Source organism: Phacochoerus africanus, chromosome 13 (genome assembly GCF_016906955.1).
Source record: "Phacochoerus africanus isolate WHEZ1 chromosome 13, ROS_Pafr_v1, whole genome shotgun sequence".
Classification (NCBI taxonomy): Eukaryota; Metazoa; Chordata; class Mammalia; order Artiodactyla; family Suidae; genus Phacochoerus; species Phacochoerus africanus.
In genome coordinates, this window is record NC_062556.1 from 75,174,151 (window position 1) to 75,181,604 (window position 7,454).

Genomic DNA, 7,454 nt, shown 5'->3' on the forward strand with positions numbered 1-7,454 from the left:
TCATGGCAAGCAAACATTTACATTTGTTTTTTTACAATAAATTTCCTTTAAAATATATACTTTCTATTTTTCTGTACTGACATATGCAATAAATTGATACATTAAAAGTTTGATCAATGTCTTAAGATAGTTTGTATTCAGTCTTTTAAAAAATTTTTTCTATTAACCTAAATTATATGGTAGGACATTAAAGTTTCCTTGACGGTCAAATAAACTCCTGAATTTGTACTGAAATTAATGAATTTTTATTGTAGTAATGGTGTGAAAGTAAAGGTTAGATTTATGTTCCCTTCCCTCGAATTCTCCCACATACATTTCATTTAGGCTAATATTAAATACTTTCTATTGCGAACTGCTGCTGAATTAATAGTCCTGAAGCATTTGATTAGTTACATCCGTCTAGGAATGAATAGATTTTAACTGCTCAGAGTCACGTTGCCTTCCGATTTCGTCAAGTACCTTTTCATGAAATTCTGGTTTGGTTTTGTCTCCTCACTAGTATTGATGTAATGATTTGGGATGATTAAAACATGGCCTGATATTTGTTTGACCTTTAGGTGTCTGTAACTTGCTTTCCCTAACAAGAAGTTGGCATGTTTAAGTTGTGGCAGGACCAGCTAGATGATAGGAATGCGTGTCAGACTTCCACGGCCCCTCAAGTGGAGAAGAACTCACTGATGGGAGCCCCCTTTTCCAGGTAGAGCTGGTGGGAAGTGGAGTCCCTCGTGTTCGTCCCTGGGGGGCACCACCCTGAAGCCCAGGATCGTTGTTCTTACTGTCAAAGGATGCTTTTTCGCATGCCCGGTTCACTCTCCAACTCGTGCTTCACGCCTAAAGCTCAGGAACACCTGGATCTGGTGAGAGGAGATGACTCCTGCATTAAGGGGAAGGGAGGGAAAAGGAACTCCTTGAATCCCTGTAAGTGTGGAGTGGGTTAATGTCCTGGACCCTCGCAGCCGACCTTTTGCCTGGAAAAGTCCCCTTTTACAATAGACAGGCTCAGACCGGTTCAGTACTGTGCTCCACATGACCCAGAATGGAGTCAGGGTTTGAATGTGTCTCCAGTTCTAAATGCAGGATGACTACACATTGACTCAGTGAAACAACTGGAGAATTTTTATTTGTCTTGGAATTAAGACATAGAGGTGAAATTAAAAGTGGCTATGTGTAGAAAATTAGGAATATATAATAAAGGACATTTTTTTCGAAGTATTTAAATGTACATTCCTGTAGGAAAACGTTCGTTAACCGCATAAATCTTCTCGTCCTCTCTCCTCAGCCTTTTAGAGAGACCTGGGGGTCCTCTTCCTCATCAAGTGAAACTGATACATGCGATCTTGCTGGTTTTTTCCAACAAGATTTCTTTTCCCAGCCTTTCTTCTGTTAGCATACAAGTCCCTGAAATTATTTTATGGTGGCTGACATTTTTATCGAATGCTTGTTATGTACCAAATACTGTGCTGACTCTCTTGGTCATTTGATGACTGAATAGTCAATGATCTGATGTCTAACTTCACTGACCTCACTTGTCCATCTTTGTCCTCTCTAACTTGCCAGAAAAACAAACAAACAAACAAACAAAAACCATGCCTTTCTCTGAGGGTCTTCCTTTAGTGGCTGCTTTTCTTGTTAGAGCAGTCAGACTTCATGGTCTATAGGGACCCTCACAGACTAAACAACTTCATTGTGAAATCTCTCATGAACCAACCTCTTTCCTCTTCTGTGCATTTACTGGCACCTAGTGCTATAACCACCACATGAAATGTACTCACACCTTGCTAGGCTCCCAAGCTCATGACCCAACTTGACAGCAGCTCTAGAAGCAGTTTCTCCCCTTTATTTTGTACTTTTGATGCTTGATTATACTGGGTTCAGTTCTTCATTACACATTGTCTTATTTCCCTTTTTTGTAACCAAAAACCAAGATCTGGCAGCTTGTCCTGCAATTCCTTTCTTACACAGCACCTAGTAAGCACCTATGTACAAAATATATACAAAATATATATTTCTGTGTAGGATGTGCTCACCAATGATAAAGTTAGTCAAAACTTTTTCTTAAGAAAAAGATGCACAAAGGCAATTACAAAATATTTTAGGAGTTCCTTTCGTGGCGCAGCAGAAACGAATCCAACTAGGAACCATGAAGCTGCGGGTCGATCGCTGGCCTTGCTCAGTGGGGTAAGGATCCAGCCTTACCCTGAGCTGTGGTGCAGGTCGCAGACGCGATTTGGATCTGGCATTTCTGTGGCTGTGGTATAGGCCAGCAGCTGTAGCTCCTATTAGACCCCTAGCCTGGGAACCTCCTGAAAAGACCCCCCAAAAAAAAAAATATATATATATATATTTCTTAAAAGTTCAGACCTAGAATTGCCACAAACCTAGAAGGGAAGTTCAGACAGACACACACAGTAAACCAATGATTAAAGTAGAAACATCAGAAGTTACCCATGTGATTAAATCACTCTTCAGGGAAAATTTTAAAAGGCAACGGTAATACACCAGACGTATGCCACTCGTTTGCCACTCATGGGATCTGGCTTAAGCTGAGCAGAGGAAAGAGACATGTAAAAAGACTCTGAGATGAATGAAAAGCATAGGGGGTGGATGTGGAAGAGAGATCAGATGAGATCATGAAGCCCAACAGTAACTAGTAGAACTGATGTTGGGTAAGAACCAGAATGTCAGAAATGTCTAAGAGCTCAAGACTGAGCAGCCTGGTGGCATTTCACTGATGTGCCCTTCCTGCTTGAGCTTCCCGCTTCTCCCTTTAAGGATACTAGTAGTCTTTCGGTTCTGGCCCCCTTCCCCCTTCTTTATTCTCTACCCACTCTTTTATTATTTTTTTTAAGCAATCATAAACATACAAAAAAGGTAGAGGTCTAAAAGAATACTTGATGAAGTATTTAAAAATAACTTCCCAAGAGGAGCTCCCGTCATGGCAAATCCAACTAGGAACCATGAGGTTGCAGGTTCGATCCCTGGCCTTGCTCAGTGGGTTAAGGATCCGGCGTTGCCATGAGCTGTGGTGTAGGTTGCAGATGCAGCTCAGATCCCATGTTGCTGTGGCTGTGGCGTAGACCTGTGGCTACAGCTCCGATTAGACCCCTAGCCTGGGAACCTCCATATGCTGTGGGAGCAGCCCTAGAAAAGGCAAAAAGACAAAAAAAAATTTTTTTGAATTAAAAAAAAAAGAAGAAAAAAAGGAAAAAAGAAAGAAAAAATAAACAAGAAAAAAAAAGAGAAAGAAAAATAACTTCCCAAGAGAATGCACCACATCCCTCAGTAGTTCAGTGTGTATTTCCTAAACACATTCTCCTGTGTACATGCCCATCATGCAGCCATTAATATCCAGAAATTAACAGATATGTCAGTACCTCTAATTCTCACATCCCATTTGCATTTTGTCCATTATCTCAATATCATTCATAGCAAAATGATCTCCTTGTGAATATAGGTGCAAAAATCCTCAACAAAATATGATCAGACTGAATCCAACAACATATAAAAGGATGATGCACCATAAACCAGTGGTCTTAATCACAGGAATGCAAGGTTGGTTTAACATCTGCAATATAACAATGCAATACATCATATAGATTAGGCTTTTGGGCTGCCTTAACAAAATATCGTAGACTGGTGGTGTAAACAACAGACATTCATTTTCTCACAGTTTTGGAGGCTCGAAGTCTATGGTCAAGGAATCACAAATTCATTTTGGGATAAGAGCTCTCAGCTTGTTGATGGCCACCTACCCTCATGTGGCCTTTCCTCTGAGCATGCACAGAGGGAAGTTTCTTCCTCGTCTTGTGAGAACACCATTTCTAACAGATTAGACAGCAGCTTTATGACCTTATTTATCTTCAAGTATCATTTTAAAGACCCTAATACAGTCACATTGAGGGTTTGGGGCTCAACATATAAAATTTGGGGAGGGAGCACAATTCATAGCACCATGTGAATAGAAGAAAGCATTTGACACTATCCAACAGACCTTCCTGATGAAAAATATTCGACAAACTACACAGAAAGAAACTTAACTTTACAGAGAACATTTCCGAAATACAGCTACTATCATAAATATGGAAAGCTTCTCCTCTAAGATCTGGAAAAAGACAAAGGATATCTACTCTTGCCACTTTTATTCAACATGGTGCTGGAGGTTCTAGGTAGGTCAATTAGGGAAAAAAACAAAATAAAAAGCATCCAGATCAGAAGGGGGGAGGTACAACTATATTTACAGATGACGTGAGCTTGTATATAGGAAATCCAAAGGAATCCACCAAAAATATAACTAATAAATGAATTCAGCAAGGTTGCAGGATTCAAGATCAACATATGAAAATCAATTGCATTTGTGTACACGTCAGTAGACAATCCCCAAATGATTGCGTTGTAGGTTGGATTGTGTACCTGAAAAAGGTATGTTGAAGTCTTAACCCTTGGTACCTGTGAATGTGACCTTATTTGGAAATAGATTTTTTGCAGGTATAATTAAGACGTAACTCAGAAGAGATCCTTCTGGAGTAGGGTGTACCCTCAATATAACTGATGTCCTTATAATAAAAAGAGAAAAGACAGTAACAGACACACGTAGAGGAGAGGAGACTGTCATGTGAAGACACGACAAACAGGAAAGCTGGTCACGTGACGGTGAAGACAGGGTTTGGGTTTGTGCAGCTGCGAGCCACAGAGTGCCCCAAATTTCTATCAGCTACCAGCAGCGAGGAGAGAGAATACGGTCCTGCTGACACTTTGATTTCAGATTTCTCTCATTCGAGATTGTGAGGGAAGGAATTTTCGCGAAGTCCCTTAGCTTGTGGTTCTTTGTTATGGCAGCCCCATACATTTACAAAGATTCTGCTTACAATAGCACCAAAAATAATTATTCAGGAACGTATTTAGCAATAAAGACAAAATTTCCTCTCCGAAAGCTACACATTTCAAAAAGATATACAGAAAGGCCTAAATAAATGGAAAGACATCACATATTTATAGATTGAAAGATTGATTTTTGTTAAGATGGCAGTGCTCCACAGTTTGATCAATGGCTCAACACACTCCCTATCAAATCTGTCCTATTTATTTATTTAGTCTTTTTAGGGCTGCACCTGCAGCACATGGAAGTTCCCAGGCTAGGGGTTGAATTGGAGCTGCAGCCACTAGCCTACGCCATAGCCACAGCAACACCAGATCCGAGCTGTGTCTGTGACCTATACCACAGCTCACAGCGACACTGGATCCTTAACGTACTGTGAGGCCAGTGATCAAAGCTGTGTCCTCATGGATGCTAGTCAGATTCATTTCCACTAAGCCATGATGGGAGCTACTGTCTTTATTTAGTTATTTATTTTTTGCAGAAATTAACAAGTTGATTTTAAAATTCATGCATAAATGCAAGAGATTTAGAATAGCCAGAATGATCCTTAAAAAGAGGAACAAAGCCAGAGGTCTCAATATCCTGATTTTGAAACTTGCTTCATAGCTGCAATAGCCAAGTGGTACAAAACTAAGGATAGACATATAAATCAATGACCTAGAATTGAAAGCCTGTAAATAAATGGGTGTTTATAGTTAACTGACTTTTGACAAAAGTGCCAAGATAACTCATTGTTGAAAGAACAGTCTTTTCAACAAATGGTATTGTGTTGTCTGGATATCCACATGCATACGACTGAATATGGACTCCTCCACCATATCCTAGCAAACATTAACCCAAAATGGAGCCAAGACCTAAATGTAAGAGCTACAACTATAAAACTCTTCGAAGAAAACGTAGTCACAATCTTTGCGGCCTTAGATTAGACAATGGTTTCTTGGTATGATGCCAAAAGAAAAAACAGATATGTTGGACTTGATTTTTTTTTTGTCTTTGTTGTTGTTGTTGTTGCTATTTCTTGGGTCGCTCCCGCGGCATATGGAGGTTCCCAGGCTAGGGGTTGAATCGGAGCCGCAGCCACTGGCCTACGCCAGAGCCACAGCAACGCGGGATCCGAGCCGCGTCTGCAACCTACACCCCAGCTCACGGCAACGCCGGATCGTTAACCCACTGAGCAAGGGCAGGGACCAAACCCGCAACCTCATGGTTCCTTGTCGGATTCGTTAACCACTGTGCCACGACGGAAACTCCTTGGACTTGATTTTTTAAAAAGAAAATTCCTCAAAGGACATTATGCATTATCAAGAAAGTGAAAGACAACCTACAAAATGGGAGAAAATAGTTGCAAATCATATATCTGATAAGGAAACTTGTTTCCAGAATATGAAGAACATATGCAACTCAACAGTACAAAGACAAACAACTAAGTTTAAAAATAGTCAAAGAAAAAAATAAAAAAATAAAAAATAAATAAAAAATAAAAAAAAAGGAGTTCCTGTCGTGGCGCAGTGGTTAACGAATCCGACTAGGAACCATGAGGTTGTGGGTTCGGTCCCTGCCCTTGCTCAGTGGGTTAACGATCCGGCATTGATGTGAGCTGTGGTGCAGGTTGCAGACCTGCTCGGATCCCGCGTTGCTGTGGCTCTGGTGTAGGCCGGTGGCTACAGCTCCGATTCGACCCCTAGCCTGGGAGCCTCCATATGCCACGGGAGCGGCCCAAGAAATAGCAAAAAGACAAAAAAAAAATAGTCAAAGGATTTCAATACACATTCTTCAAGGAAGATATACAATAAGCACATAAAGAGATGTCCATTCTCGAAAGTTCCATTGTGGCGCAGTGAGTTAAGGATCCAGCGTTGTCACTGAAGGGACCCAGCTCAGGTCGCTGGCCTGGGAACTTCCACATGCTGCAAGGGCAGCCCCCCCCCAAAAAGAGAGATGTTCATGCTCATACAGGAAATGCAAATCAAAACCACGGCGAGACACTACTTCATAGCCAGTAAGACGGATATAATCAAGAAGACAGAAAACAAGTGTCAGCAAGGATGTGGGGGAGTTTCCAACACTCCTGTGGCTGGTGGGAATGTCAAATGGAGAAGCTCCTTTACAAAACATCTAGAAGTTCTTATAATACTGAAAATGGAGTTAGCTAGGACCCAGGACCTGCAGTCCTAAATATATATCTAAGAGAATTGAAAATATATGTTTGCACAAAAACTGGAACACGAATGTTCATAGCAGCATCCTTCAGAATAGCAAAATTGTGGAAACCATCCAAATGTTAGCTGATAATTGAATAAATAGAGTGGGATGCATCCGTACAATGTAATGCTATTTAGCAATGAAAAATGAAAATTCTGATAGATCCTACAACATGGACGGACTTTGAAAACATGCAAAGTGAAAGAAGCCAATCACAAAGGACCACATGCTGTATAATTCCATTCATTTGCAATGTCCAAAATAGTCACCTCCACTGATAAAGAACGTAGATTAGTAGTTGTCTAAGTTTAGGGGCACTAGGGGGAAATGGGGAGTGACTGCTAATGGGTACAGAGTTTCTTTGGGGGTGATAATA